Below are 15,596 nucleotides of genomic sequence, written 5' to 3'. Positions count from 1 at the left end.
CTCATTCCGAGTACCCTCCTGCCATTGTTCCCACCTGTTTGTACCAGCAATCATTCTTGCTACTTTCATGTCTGTTACTTCTAACTTAAGAATAAGATATCCTGAGTCCACCCAGCTTTCGCTCCTGTAAAGCAAAGTTGGTCTGAAAACAGACCGATGTAAAGATAGTTTCGTCTGGGAGCTGACTTCCCTCTTACAGAATACTGTTGATCGCAACTGCGAGCTCACTGCATTAGCTTTACAACAGCTTGATTCAATCTCACTATATTACCATCCTGGGAGAACACACATCCTAAATACTTGAAATTATCGACCTGTTCTAGCTTTGTATCACCAATCTGACATTCAATTCTGTTGAATTTCTTAGCTACTGACATCAATTTAGTCTTCGAGAGGCTATTTTCAAGTTCCAAGATATTAGACTGCAGGCTTTCGGCACAATCTGCCATTAAGACCAAGTCGTCAGCATAGGCCAGACTGCTTACTACATTTCCAACTAACTGAATCCCTCCCTGCCATTTTATACCTTTCAGCAGATGATCCATGTAAACTACGAAGAGCAAAGGTGAAAGATTACAGCCTTGTCTAACCCCTGTAAGTACCCTGAACAATGAACTCATTCAATCATCAATTCTCACTGAAGCCCAGTTGTCAACATAAATACCTCTGATTGATTTTAATAATCTACCTTTAATTCCATAGTCCCCCAGTATGGCGAACGTCTTTTCCCTCAGTACCCTGTCATATGCTTTCTCTAGATCTACGAAACATAAACACAACTGCCTATTCCTCTCGTAGCATTTTTCAATTACCTGGCGCACACTGAAAATCTGATCCTGACAGCCTCTCTGTGGTCTGAAACCGCACTGGTTTTCATCCAACTTCCTCTGAACGACTGATCGCACCCTCCCTTCCAAGATGCCAGTGAATACTTTGCCTGGTATACTAATCAATGAGATACCTCGATAGTTGTTGCAATCCTTCCTGTTCCCTTGCTTATAGACAGGTGTAATTACTGTTTTTGCCCAATCTGAAGGTACCTTACCAACACTCCACGCTAATTTTACTACTCTATGAAGCCATTTCATCCCTGCCTTCCCACTATGCTTCACCATTTCAGGTCTAATTTCATCTATTCCTGCTGCCTTATGACAATGGAGTTTATTTACCATCCTTTCCACTTCCTCAAGCATAATTTCACCAACATCATTTTCCTCCTCCCCATGAGCTTGGCTGTTCACAACACCACCAGGATGATTTTCTTTTACATTGAGAAGATGTTCAAAATATTCCCTTCACCTCTCCAGTGATTCCCTGGGATCTATTTCGAGTTCACCTGAATTACTCGAAACACTGTTCATTTCCTTTTTCCCTCCCTTCCTAAGATTCTTTATTACTGTCCAGAAAGGTTTCCCTGCTGCTTGACCTAGCCTTTCCAGGTTGTTACCAAAATCTTCCCATGACTTCTTTTTGGATTCAACAACTATTTGTTTCGCTCTATTTCTTTCATCTACATGCAAATCCCTGTCTGCTTTGGCCCTTGTTTGGAGACATTTCTGATAAACCTTCTTTTTACGTTTACAAGCTGCTCTCACTTCATCATTCAGCTGCCTCTGTGGATCCGTGGTAGAGTGTCGGCCTCCGGATCCCAAGATAGCGGGTTCAAACCCGGCAGAGGTAGTCGGATTTTTGAAGGGCGGAAAAAAGTCCACTCGACACTCCATGTCGTACGATGTCGGCATGTAAAAGATCTGGTGATACATTTGGTATTTACCCGACAAAATTAATTAAATCTCAGCCATAGACGCCTAAGAGAGATCCGTACTCTGTCTGCCATCTAGTGGGCTTAGAGTAAAACGGAACGTCGAAATTGACGAGCAGACAGCCAGATGGCGTCAAATCGAAATGTCTGCACACGGTAGCTACTGTTCGAAACTTCTCACTAATCATATCCATGTACTTCTGTCTAATTTCCTCGTCCTGGAGATTTTCTACCCATATTAGTTTGCAGCGGTCCGCCTCTGTGGTGTAGTGGTTAGCGTGATTAGCTGCCACCCCCGGAGGTCCGAGTTCGATTCCCGGCTCTGCCACGAAATTTGAAAAGTGGTACGAGGGCTGGAACGGGGTCCACTCAGCCTCGTGAGGTCAACTGAGTAGAGGTGGGTTCGATTCCCACCTCAGCCATCCTGGAAGTGGTTTTCCGTGGTTTCCCACTTCTCCTCCAGGCGAATGCCGGGATGGTACCTAACTTAAGGCCACGGCCGCTTCCTTCCCTCTTTCTTGCCTATCCCTTCCAGTCTTCCCATCCCTCCACAAGGCCCCTGTTCAGCATAGCAGGTGAGGCCGCCTGGGCGAGGTACTGGTCATTCTCCCCAGTTGTATCCCCCGACCAAGAGTCTGAAGCTCCAGGACACTGCCCTTTGGGCGGTAGAGGTGGGATCCCTCGCTGAGTCCGAGGGAAAAACCGAACCTGGAGGGTAAACAGATGATGATGATGATGATTAGTTTGCAGCCAGATTTCACTTTCTCTACCCTAGGCCTAGAGATACTTAGTGCACTACAGATCAGATAGTGGTCTGTATCATCGAAAGATCCCCGGAAAACTCGTACATTCCTAACAGATTTTCTGAATTCCAAGTCGGTTAAGATATAGTCTATTATGGATCTGGTACCTCTAGCCTCCCATGTGTAGCGGTGAATAGCCTTATGCTTGAAGAATGTATTCGTAACAGCTAAACCCATACTAGCACAGAAGTCCAGCAAACGTTTCCCATTCCCGTTAGGTTTCATATCTTCCCCACATTTACCAATCACCCTTTCGTATCCTTCAGTTCTATTCCCAACTCTCGCATTGAAATCGCCCATTAGCACTATTCTATCCTTGCTGTTGACCCTGACCACGATGTCACTCAATGCTTCATAAAACTTGTCAACTTCATCCTCATCTGCACCCTCACATAGTGAATACACGGACACATTTCTAGTCCTAATTCCTCCAACTGCCAAATCTACCCACATCATTCGCTCATTTACGTACCTAACAAAAACTATGTTGCGTGCAATGGTATTCCTGATAAAGAGCCCTACCCCAGACTCTGTCCTTCCCTTTCTAACACCCGTCAGGTACACTTTATAATCTCCTCTCTTCCTCGTTATCTCCCCTTACCCGAATATCACTTACTCCTAGCACATCCAGATGCATGCTCTTTGCTGACTCAGCCAGTTCTACTTTCTTTCTTCCATAAACCCCATTAATATTGATAGCTCCCCATCGAATTCCATTTCGTTCGCCAAGTTGTTTCCAAGGAGTCCCTCGCCTGCCAAATGGGAGTGGGACTCCGTTACTCCCATAGGTCCGAGGCTTGCTTAAAATGTTCTGAGCTCGGTAAATTCATGAAGCAGGATGCTACCCTACTTACACATAGTCCAAATGAGGATCTCTCCTCTAACGGGTTATGGACCACCGGTGAATTGCATAGTCCCAGCCGCCTGAACACAAGGAGGGCCATGACTCAGAATATGTTCAAGATACTCACTCCCATTCCATAGCAACTGGTAACCCGACTCTCAGCCGTTGCCCATGGTTCACGAACTAGGACGTGACTACAGTAATCCACAAACATGAACCACATTATTATTATTATTATTATTATTATTATTATTATTATTATTATTATTATTATTATTATTATTATTATTCCGCCGTCCGACTCGTTGGCTGAATGGTCAGCGTAGTGGCCTTCGGTTCCGAGGGTCCCGGGTTCGATTCCCGGCCGGGTCGGGGATTTTAACCTTCATTGATTAATTCCAATGGCCCGCCTCTGTGGTGTAGTGGTTAGTGTGAATAGTTGCCACCTCCGGAGGTCCGAGTTCGATTCCCGGCTCTGTCACGAAATTTGAAAAGTGGTACGAGGGCTGGAACGGGGTCTACTCAGTCTCTGGAGGTCAGCTGAGTAGAGGGGGTTCGATTCTCACCTCAGCCATCCTCGAAAAAGTTTTCCGTGGTTTCCCACTTTTACTCCAGAAAGTGCCGGGATGGTACTATGGTACTATCTCCCGTATGCAAGCTCGCTGCTGCGCAACAGTAACCGTACGACCAACTCGCTCGGTTTTCAAACATTTTAAGAAAGGGTCTATTGTAGAGAAGTTTGTTAACGCTGTGTTTTAGTATAGTGGGCAGTTGTTGAATTGTGACGAGTAATGCATAGAGTGATGTAAGTGCGGTCCGGCTCCATGGCTAAATGGTTAGCGCGCTGGCCTTTGGTCACATGGGTCCCGGGTTCGATTCCCGCCAGGGCCAGGAATTTTGACACCTCGTAATCTGCAGTCCTTCGGGCTGAGCAGCGGTCGCTTGGTAGGCCAAGGCCCTTCAAGGGCTGTAGTGCCATGGGGTTTGGGGGGGTTGATATTATTGCGACTTTTCTCTAACTTAAGTTATATTTAGGCGTGAGGCCTCCAAAGAGGCCTGGTGCAGGTGTTTCCAGTTTGGCTTTTCCTTATTTTATAAATAGCAATTTTTCAGAGTGTAAGAGCATTGCCAAGTCCATTGCATGCAATGAGAAGTAGCAGCACATGGCGTTTATACCGGAGCTCGTGTATAAAAACAATTGCAAAGGTAGAATACTTGTGCAATAGTGTTTATTTGCATCGTATTACAAGTGTTTTTGTTGAAATGTTCCATTGTTAATCTTAAAGGGAAAAGGAGGTAATTCCTATACACGTTATTGCCTAAAGGGCATTTCTAATAAAAATAGTTCCGCTAAAGAAATGAAAGCAGAAACAAAAAACGGCAGATCCACGAGCGTGTGAGTGAAGGAACAGTGGACAGCTTTTCTTTTTTTTACAAGTTGCTTTATGTCGCAAAGATACAGATAGGTCTTATGGTGACGATGGGATAGGAAAGAGCTAGGAGCGGGAAGGAGGCGGCCGTGGCCTTAATTAAGGTTCAGCCCCAGCATTTGCCTGGTGTGAAAATGGAGAACTATGGAAAACCATCTTCAGGGCTGCCGACTGTGGAGTTCGAATCCACTATTTCCCGGATGCAAGCTTACTGCTGTGCGACCCTAATCGCACGGCCAACTCGCCCGGTCACAGTGAACAACTGTGAGCGAGGTGATCATCACCTCAACAAGCTCTCTTCGTCCCAGAACGACGTTTTGTGCATCTCTGATGTACTCTGCAATATTTTGTTGAGGGTAACCGTACGGAAGCCAGTTTATTACTCAACCGGGACCTGTGTATTACAACAGAACATACTTCAACTATGCATATTGTCTACTTATTAACGCTTAATGGCTGGGAGATATTTGGCCCTGTCCATTATGTTCGGCCGGACAGTTGGTCCCATCTACAAGGTCTTGGATATTCAGTGTTGGTCAAAATTATAGGCATGCATTTTTCGCATTAACGATAAACGCGACAAAAATTATTTGAAACGAATCATATGGTTCTGGTTAAGAAAATAGTGATTTTGTTTTTGCGAATTACAGCGATTTAAAGCGACAAGGCCAGTTTAAGGCGACATTTATTTATTTTGCGATAAGTGCGAAAATGCAGCGATATTCGTGGAAAATAACGAGCTTGAAATGGTACTCCAATATTACCTATGTGAAGAGAAATGGAAGACATAATAAGGATTTCTCGATCCGACAGAAATACCTGTAAGTTTTAATATTCTAGGAAATGGTATGGCCATGTAGGGTGAAAGGGTAATTTGTTATGTAATCTTGATTCTGGATATATTATAGTCCTAATCAAGATTATATAAGGAATAATGAATGGTTATCGATATTGTTCACAAATCGCATGAACGAGACGTAATATGAATAATTTTATAAAATGAAAAATGAAATGAAATGCGTATGGCTTTTAGTGCCAGGTGCAGGTCTTTTGATCTGACTCCCGTAGGCGACCTGTGCGTCATGATGAAGATGAAATAATGATGAAGACGGCACATACACCCAGTCCCCGTGCCAGCGGAATTAACCAATTATGGTTAAAATTCCTGACTCTGCCGGGAATCGAACCCGGCTAACCATTTAGCCATGGAGCTGGATATTTTATAAAATTATTACGGCGAAATTCAAGCAATGGGCCAAATTCTATTTCGCGAAATAACGCGAGAAAGTGTTCAAATACGTCAGCCCCGTGTCGGTAGATTTATTGGCACGTAAAAGAACTCCTGAGGGACTAAATTCCGGCATATCGGCGTCTCCGAAAACCGTAAAAATAGTTAGTGGGACGAAAAAAACAATAATATCAGTATTACCTATACACGTTAGACGGCACCCACCGTCGTCGGAGGGTCTACCTTTGCAAAGGCTACCCGAGGCTAGCAATAGCCACACGAAATGAATTATTATACCAGGATTGTGTTGGTGAGTGTTTGTTCCATCTTTAATAATCCATATATTTTCCAAGTTAGAATTAGTAATGCATCTTGCGTTACATACTTTTCTTCGTGATTAAGGAATGTTATAATGTACTTTATAGTGTATTGTGAAAGAAAGAAAATGGATGAGGCAAGTTTTTGCCCGTGAGTTATTAAAATAATTACTTAACTTTCTCTATTTAATAAATACATTTGCAGTGAGGAAGCACAATGGAGGGAACAGCCATTGCTTTGTTGCCTTCCTTCATTTTCCTTCTGAGTTGCTCTGCTACGGTAGATGTAACGCGTATTCCGTTACGGTGTGAATCGCCGGCAGTTTATCACTGTTGAAGAGAAGTCATCTGTTTATTTATGTGTGTGATCTAATATTCTTGTACTGTACAGCAGTTGTTACTGAATATTTTGATGCTGTGGTGTGCAGCGATACATCACGCCATGACTTGTACTGATGCAGAAATTTGCTATGATGTTTATCTGTGCTTGGTTTGGCTTTTGTTTCTTAAACGCACTTTATTTTTGCCACATTTCTACCACTTTTTCACAAGCTTACTGCATTTAATTGCTGGATTTAGAAAATTAAGCTAATAGTTTTCTTGTAACATATGCTTTCCATGGAATTGCTTGCTGTATTCTTGTTGTTGTAGTTGTTGTTGTTGGGTAATTATGTTTTAACCTTACTTTAATTTAACTTGTAACGTTAAGCTAGTAATAAGCTCACCGGGCGAGTTGGCCGTGCGCGTAGAGGCGCGCGGCTGTGAGCTTGCATCCGGGAGATAGGGGGTTCGAATCCCACTGTCGGCAGCCCTGAAGATGGTTTTCCGTGGTTTCCCATTTTCACACCAGGCAAATGATGGGGCTGTACCTTCATTAAGGCCACGGCCGCTTCCTTCCAACTCCTAGGCCATTCCTATCCCATCGTCGCCATAAGACCTATCTGTGTCGGTGCGACGTAAAGCCCCTAGCAAAAAAAAAAAAAAAAAAAAAAATGTAATGAGCTCAACCTATAGTTTTGTAAGCTATAGTGTTAAGTATTGGAAATAATTAAGTTGTGTATGAAACTGCACATGATGCTGGATTTAGAATGTTAAACTAGTAGTATTTCTTGTAATATCCCCCCCCCCCCTCCTGGAATTGCTTTTTGTACTCGAGGTGTTGTAGTTGTTGAGTAGTTATGTTTTTAACTTGACTTTATTATCACCTGTAGTGTTAAGTACTGGAAATAATTAAGTTGTGTGCGAATTTGTATATAATGACGCTGGATTGAGAAAGTTAAACTAGTAGCAGTTCTTGCTTGTTGTACTCTTGTTGTTTGTTTGTTTGTTTGTTTGTTTGTTTGTTGTTGGGTAATTATGTTTAGTTTATTATTACATTTCTGTAAGTGACCATTGCCACCGGGATATTCCCCATTTGAAATGTATTTGTTAATAATAATGATAATAATAATAATAATAATAATAATAATAATAATAATAATAATAATAATAATAATAATAAAATATGTTCGTGGGGTGATAGACGGCACAGTAGTACCCGGCGTTGCGTGGGCAAACGTATTAAATGCAATTAACTTCATGCCCGACCCAGAGTCTATAAAAATTATCTGTTGTCTACTTTCTCCCAGTTTGCTTTCAGCTTCAATACTGAGGTTTTGTATGTGCAGTAGTTTATCCATGTTGCTGTAAAAGCCTAAATAAGCCCTCCCCCCGCCCTACAACCCTTGTACCATAGATTTCAAAAACAATAATTTGCAGCTTACTTTCTTCCTTACCGGGTGAGTTGGCCGTGCGGTTAGGAGCGCGCAGCTGTGAGCTCGCATCCAGAAGATAGTGGGTTCGAGCCCCACTGTCGGCAGCCCTGAAGATGGTTTTCCGTGGTTTCCCATTTACACACCAGGCAAATGCTGGGGCTGTACCTTAATTAAGGCCACGGCCGCTTCCTTCCCATTCCTAGGCCTTTCTTGCCCCATCGTCGCTATAACACCTATCTGTATCGGTGCGACGTAAAGCAACTAGGAAAAAAAAAACTTTCTTCCTTCTTTTATTTTGAACTTAAGTACTAAGCTTCACCAATGTATCTACGCCAGAATTTTCGCGTGAAACTGTTGTGCAGAGCCGTTCGATATGGCAACATTGTTGTCAAAAAGAACAATACTGTTTTCTTAACATGGAATGAGCTATAGTGGCCAAAGGTCGCACTAACACCTTGAATATTTTCGGCGATAATACTTTTTGTTCTTCGCTCGCAGTACCAGTAACGTCTAGTTTTGTCCTTATTGAACGAATGACGGTGGTAACAATACCCATCATAATAGAGAATTATTTAACTCCCGTATCATTCGAAATCATAAATACCGAGCTCGATAGCTGCAGTCGCTTAAGTGCGGCCAGTATCCAGTAATCAGGAGATAGTGGGTTCGAGCCCCACTGTCGGCAGCCCTGAAGATGGTTTTCCATTTTCACACCAGGCAAATGCCGAGGCTGTACCTTAATTAAGGCCACGGCCGCTTCCTTCCACTTCCTAGGCCTTTCCTCTCCCATCGTCGCCATAAGACATATCTGTGTCGGTGCGACGTAAAACAAAATAGCAAAAAAAAATAAAATAAAAAAATCATAAATATAGACTCCTTTAGCCTATAAGCAAAATTGAAGTAAGGAGAATTAGGGGAAGAAAGAGAATATCTTCGCTACGGAATCTACAAGAGTGGTATGGGCTCAGCACCCGCACTCTTTTCCGAGTTACTGAGAACAAGAACCAGATCTCCCTGATGACAGCCGACATCCAGGTACAAGAACAAGAACAAGAAGAGTAAATCATTTCTGCCATGGTTCACCAACATTTAAGGCCAATTTTGAACTCACTATACAACATTAACGACAATACAAAACGAGAACAATAGGCAACATTTAAAAAATACGAGACAGAGGACATTTTGTGAGTGCACATTTTAAATGAATGGACGTTCTGACTTGGACATTATGGAAAAGATATTTTGGCAAGGACTCTCCGACGGGACCAAATGTCCAACTGGACATTACTGATGGGACAAAAAGTCCTACAAGGCGTTCAATAGCTTGAAATCATTTCGACTGTTAAAAAAAGTACTTGAAACCTAAACGACAGTTCTGTAATTTAATTCCAAGACATACTGCAATAAGTAGTAAATTATAATTAGACGAATAATTGCATAACTAATACTTGAATAATTTCCCCTTAACGTAAGAATAAGACGAGCATCGTCTAATATCTCCTTCTCTTCTAAGTGCTAATCATTTTCTGCAATATTTAATCCCTCGCGTTCTTTCAGTTCCGTTTCATACGTGTATTATAAACAACTGATGTACTGGGCCAAATTCTCAACAAGAACCGGCTCCAATATATTCGGGAAAGAGCTAAGAAGAAGAAGAAGAAGAAGAAGAAGAAGAAGAATATAAATTACCGATCAGATTAATGTTACGTTCCACTTCTACCTCACAGTCCGGCTCCATGGTTAAATGGTTAGCGTGCTGGCCTTCGGTCACAGGGGTCCCGGGTTCGATTCCCGGCAGGGTCGGGAATTTTAACCATCATTGGTTAATTTCGCCGGCACGGGGACTGGGTGTATGTGTCGTCTTCATCCTCATTTCATCCTCATCACGACGCGCAGGTCGCCTACGGGAGTCAAATCAAAAGACCTGCACCCGGCGAGCCGAACATGTCCTCGGACACACCCGCCACTAAAAGCCATACGCCATTTCATTTCATTTCTACCTCAGATTGGTGGTGGTGATTATTGTTTTAAGAGGAAGTACAACTGGGCAACCATCCTCTATATAACACTAATCAGAGAGAAAAATGGAAGGGGTCCGACACTTCGAAAAATGAAGATATCGGCCGAAGGAAGACAAGGGCCACGAAGGGCGTGAAATGAAAGACTCCCTAGCCCTCGCAAACCTAATAGCGTCGGGGTCGGAAAAGAACAAGAGTTGACCAAGTGAGGTCGGATAGGATAGATGAAAGTGAGGAGCCCGGCACAAGTAAGTGGAAGGAATGCCAGGACTCAGCTAAGGGCCCCGTGGTCGCCAACCCACACTCCAAAGTTCAGAGCCCCTGGGGCTCCTTTTAGTCGCCTCTTACGACAGGCAGGGGATACCGTGGGTGTTATTCTACCGCCCCCACCCACAGGGGGACATTTCTACCTCACACGGGATTTTACGTACAGTGATATGTTTTCACTAGAAATTAAATAAATACGGTAATAAAATGATTTTATATTTAATGAGTTAAGTCCGTGCAAAACAATACGTTCATTGCTGCAAAGTGCCGGCTCTTTATTATGCAAAGGAGACACGACGTCGTAAGTCATAAAATAATCACACTTACATTATGACATCCAGTCCATTAAAGGAAGTCACAAGCGAGCATAATAAACTACTTGAGGAGAAGAGAATAAATCGAATGTGCGCGTCAAGTTAGCGTGGAAGGACTTTCTCTCTCGCTTATCAGATCTTGCTCTTGTTAGATGAGCCGCGGTGGATAATAATTCTAGATTTACAGACGTGAATAATATGCGTACAGTGTTGCCAGTTTCGTTCACCTACCTTTTAAAAGTAAGCTTTGCAATCTGAAAATAATCCATATTCATTCGTATACGATTCTGCATTTGAGAACCTTTCTGATCGAATTATCCGAGTGATCTAGGATTCTCTTTCAGATAATGAAAACATTATCATTCCTTTGTGTGACGGCTTGGAAGGGTGTGATTCTGTGTCGTAAAGATGATTCACAACTAATCTAATACCCTTGTCACGGATACCTATACGTATTAATTGCGATAGGTTTCACCACGATGACAAGCAGTGACTAATATCGTGGGGTTCACAAGAGACAGAGCACAATGCTTTAGATCTTTTACGCCGGTCTTAGTCTCGTCCCTACAATAAAACATTTTAAAAAACAACGGGGAGCAAAATAGTCGGTTAGTTAATTGACAACCGCACATCCACTGCCATTTTTCGTACACATATTTTTTTTTAAAATTTGCTTTACGTCGCACCGACACAGATAGATCTTATGGCGACGATGAGGCAGGAAAGGGCTAGGAGTGGGAAGGAAGCGGCCGTGGCCTTGATTAAGGTACAGCCCCAGCATTTGCCTGGTGTGAAAATGGGAAACCACGGAAAACCATGTTCAGGGCTTCCGACAGTGGGGTTCGAACACACGATCTGCCGAATACTGGATACTGGCCGCACTTAAGCGACTGCAGCTATCGAGCTCGGTCACTTTTTTATTGAAGTTGCTATTATATGTTCTGTATGTCCGACCTTGTATTAGGAAAGGAGACTGAGGGATGGACATACCAGGGGCGTAGTCAAGGGGGGTTACTGGGGCTTAGAATCTCCCCCCCCCCACTAGAAATTTTACAAAAAGAAAATAAACAGAAATTGACAATAAACATTCAGAGACATAACTGTAGAACCAACAGATTTGTTGAATCTACGATGCCAAGTGTCTTCCAACATACGGGAAGTAGCGTAACGCATAAAAGCTACAAAACACGTATTTTAAAGAAAAATAACGGCATAAGTAGTGTTCTTTAAGTCGTCCACGGACGGTAGGGCACGTGACCGTGTGACCTAAGGGCAAAACTACTACTACTACTAGTACTACTACTATTATTCCCAGGAAAAGGGTCGTCATTTGGTAGCTACCGACAACGCAGAGGACTATTATGTCTACCCCTCAGTTCCGTTTTCCTGATATGCGGTCGGGGATGAGGTGAGATGAAATTATATGGCATGCTTTATGGTCGGATGCCCTTCCTAACGCCAATCTCAGTCGAGGAGCTAATGAGGATTCAGTCGACGGTGGAGTTCAAACCCACTCGCCTCCCGAGTGCGGTGTTTGGCACCATAGCCGTAGCACGTTAACAGGCGCGGCCACTCCGATATTACCGTACCTTATGCATTTATTTGTTTATTCGTTTATCCTGTGAAGAATACATATGAAGTGTTGCGAAGGGATAAAGGACAGATTCAATATATATACTAATTTTTTATAAATAATGAACCATGTAGAACGGAAATGGGAGTCAACTGTACTGAATTCACACTTCTTACCTCTTGATATTAAACACTGAAAAAAAAAAAAAAAAAAAAGCAAAGATTTCGAGCGCGAATAGGAAAGGGCGAACGCTACAGCTCTCCTCCAGGTTTACGGAAGCGCCTGTGCTTTTCCGAGTGTACCCACCCTCTCCACTTCGGGTGCTCAAGCAAACATGTAGATACAATTATAATTTGGAATTAAAATACCTGTGAAACTTCAAAAAGGAAAGACCAACACTTATAACTCTTAAAAATTCTGTCTTGAAAATTAAAATAATCTGCAAACATTGTACGACAGTCCGATTACCAATTACCATACCTCCTGCAAAACTAAATAACGTATGCGAGATATTTCCGTAAGTCCCTTTACTATGGAGCAAATTAATGAACTACACGGAACACAGGAACAAAAATAAGAGAATGATAACAGAGACAACTACAAAAAAGTGACATAACTGGAATTTTTTTTGTAATAGAAGAATTGGTTGGAGAAAACCTGTGCTGTACAGTGCGGACCTCAGTCGAGTTGCCAGTTATTCCCCGTGCCAAGTCTGGGCGAGTGGCTGATGCAATAGCCACCTGACCCATAGGCCTATAGCTCGCCCAGTCTGCGATAAGCTTCCGTACACCGTGCAGTCTGATTGTTTCTTGTACCGCAGTAATGATAATTTCGTGTGGCTATTTCTAGCCGAGTACAGCCCTTGTAAGGCAGACCCTCCGATGAGGATCGGCGGCATCTGCCATGTGCAGATAACTGCGTGTTATTGTGGTGGAGGATAGTGTTATGTGTGGTGCGTGAGTTGTACCGCAGTAATTGATCGGTTTCATAGTTATCTGCACGGTGATTGGCAAGAAAATTGAAATTTAAGTCTTACAAAGTCACAGTAGTGCAAAGTTTAAGTTCAGGAGATCCAGCCATAAGAAAACATTATTGCAATTGGTTCCTCAGTCAACAGTGGTGAATAAAAACCTGAATTAAAGCTGTTTTCTGATGAGGCTTGGTCCTGTTTGTATGAACGTGTGAAATGGCAAAATAACCGGTATTGGTTACGCGAGACTCCAAGAACAATTCATGAAACTCCACTTCATGACCCTAAAATACAAGTTCAGTGCGCTATTAGTGCTAAAGAATTGTAGGAACATTTTTTAACTACACCTTTAACTCTGATCGTTACACAGAATTTATACTGATCGATTTTTTCTTTTAAACATTTTTTCTGCCGCACCGACCCAGATAGGTCTTATGGCGACGATAGGATAGGAAAGGGGTAAGAATGGGAAGGAATCGAGCGTGGGCTTAATTAAGGCACAGTCCCAGCATTTGCCTGGTGTAATGATGGGAAACCACGGAAAACCATCCTTAGGGCTGCCGAAAGTGGAGTTCGAACCCACTATCTCCCGAATGCAAGCTGACAGCTACATGCCGCAGACATTTGTTCGGTTCCTCAACTGACTGAACAGAAAAGATCACTCGGATACTTCCAACCAGACAGGGCTACAGCCTTGCGACTTCCATTTCTGGGATAGTTTGAAAGGTAGAATGCATTGAATTAACTCCCGCGCCGTAGAAGAACTGAAAATTGATTTCGCACAGAAATTACGAAGATTCATGAGGCTGAATTGCATAAAGAAAACCAGAATATGCTTGTCTACAGGCGGAGGGAGAACATTTTTGACATTTATTGTAATGGGATACGGTTTATTATTTTTCGATCTGATTATCCATTCATCGAAGTTATGTTTCTTTTATGGGCGTGCGGGAACGGTAGGAAATCAACCGCGCTCAGGGTCGATTTATGTGGAAAATACGAGGAGAGTATAGAAAATAGTTTTCTGGTCATCTCTGGCCATTCTTGTCTTTAAAATATAATATTAATCTAGACGTATAAACACAGACTCTGTTTTGAATAATGCAATAGTTTTTACCGTACTTGTAGTCTACCGTACTTGTAGTCTACTTGTGTGAGTTATGTTGAGCAATGGTCTTGCATTTTTGAGGACCCAGAAAGTCTGCCTTTGACGACAATGAAAGAAGTTGCACTTTGAGAACATGTAATCTCTGGAACGACTTGACAAATTATGTCCCAAAAAATATATGACCTCGCAAGTAATGCATCAATGATGTGCGAAAGTGTTCAGCCAATTTGAATAGACATGTTCCCGAGACCAACTTGGGACTTCTTTTTTTTTTTTTATTTGATTCGTTGTGCCCAGCTGTGGAGCGCATTTGAACTTATTTTGCACAATGTTTCTTCTTCTTTTCTTCCCAATATCTCTTCATTTTTTCACTGTGTTCCTTTCTGCGTGTTTCTGTCCAGCCTGTATTTTTTCTTGTTGGTTTCTCTGCAAATTTATGTTTGTTTACTAAGCTTCTAAATTTCATTCTATCTTGAATGGTTTCGTCTTCAATACCCATTTCTTGTAGATCTTCATGAATTTCTGCTAACCAATTGTTGCGGATTTTCAGGGTTAGAGCTAGATTTAGAATTTTCTTTGTCAGCCTGTTGTTATCCATTCTGTGTAGGTGTCCGTAGAATTTTAGTCGTCTCTTTCTGATAGTATCTGTGATTTTTTCTGTGAATTGAAAAATTTCGTGTGGTTTCATTTTCATCCAAATTCCATTTTCGAACTTTGGTCCTAGGATTTTTCTGAGAATTTTCCTGTCTTGTTTCTCAATGCTTTTCATTTGTGACCTGCCGCCAATGATCAGTGTTTCAGATGCATAAAGTGCCTCTGGTTTGATGACTGTATTGTAGTGTCGTAATTTTGCATTTTTTGATATACATCTTTTGTTGTATCTGTTCCATGTGATTTTGTAAGCCCTTTGCAGTTTAGCAGTTCTTTCTTTGTTAGCTTCCTGATTTAACCCTGCTGGCTGAATAATTTCACCTAGATACTTGAATTTGTCTACTTGGGAAATTATTCCACAATTGGTGATTAATGGTTGATTGTCGAATCTTGATTTAGTTCCTTCCATAAACTGCGTCTTTTCAAATGAAATTTGAAGTCCGGTTTTTGCGGCTATTTCATTCAATTTTTCTATGGATTGGATTGCTTCTTGTCTGTTGTTCGAAAGAATCGCAAGGTCATCTGCGAAAGCTAAGCAGTCAAGGTGAATTTTGTCT

Source organism: Anabrus simplex, chromosome 6 (genome assembly GCF_040414725.1).
Source record: "Anabrus simplex isolate iqAnaSimp1 chromosome 6, ASM4041472v1, whole genome shotgun sequence".
In the NCBI taxonomy this organism is placed as follows: domain Eukaryota; kingdom Metazoa; phylum Arthropoda; class Insecta; order Orthoptera; family Tettigoniidae; genus Anabrus; species Anabrus simplex.
This window is presented reverse-complemented; position numbering follows the sequence as displayed.